This window comes from Arachis ipaensis, chromosome B09 (assembly GCF_000816755.2).
Source record: "Arachis ipaensis cultivar K30076 chromosome B09, Araip1.1, whole genome shotgun sequence".
Lineage (NCBI taxonomy): Eukaryota > Viridiplantae > Streptophyta > Magnoliopsida > Fabales > Fabaceae > Arachis > Arachis ipaensis.
The window spans coordinates 137,257,302-137,258,293 of NC_029793.2; positions in this window are offsets into that span (position 1 = coordinate 137,257,302).

Sequence of the window (992 nt, forward strand, 5' to 3'; positions counted from 1 at the left end):
TATGAATTTTTAGTATTTTTTTACTACTCTGATCTCATAGTGATATAAGAATAAAGAAAAGGTTGTTATTATCCGAATTAAAGATTAAAAAAAAGGTTCTATCTAAAAAGAAATTAAGGCTTTAAACAAACACTATGTATGGCAAACATTTAATTTAGTTACGTCAATGGATTATCTTCTTGGGAAAAAGTGGCCTGGCACTGAACAATTTTTGGGAGTTACACAAGCATATAAAAATATATGTGCTTGTAATTGTACGGGGCATTACATGATTTTCTGGATTTCTTAATATTATTATATATTTTAAGGAGTTTAGTGAATAAATATCTTAAAAATTGCAAAATATATATCTTAGTAATACGTTAGTAAAGCTTTTTGTATGACAATAATATACCTAGCATCACCGTAACATCGAGATTCATATAATTAAATCGTTTTAATAAGTAGGGATTTTTCATGAACCTTTAATTTTAATCTAAAAATTTATTTGTTAAATTAATCATTAAACTTTTTGAAATAATGTTTATGACACATAGATTTTCAAATATAAGCATAAAACACCTATGAATTGAAAGTTTTAAAGATAACGCATATATAGTGATGATGAGAAGAAGAAAACGATATAACTAATAAGTTATGTATATTTTGGTCCCTTAGAAGAAAAACTTAACTTTAATGCTAAGGATGAAGAATTAAATATGAGAATAAAGCAAGGTTTAATTAAGATTTTATTCAAGAATAACATGATGACAATTCTTTAGAACGTGACTCAAAAAGCAAAAAGAAATGTGAGAATATATACGAGCACCTACAAAAATTAATTTGAAATGAAAGGTGACCAATGCGGCCATGAAGTCATGTTCCTACAAACTAGCCAAGAGAAGAAGAACAGTAAGAGTTCATTGTGGTAGGACATTCATTCCAAGGTTCAAGTCACTATCACAACCCATATATATATATGGGTTGAGAGAGAGAGAGAGAGAGAGAGAGAG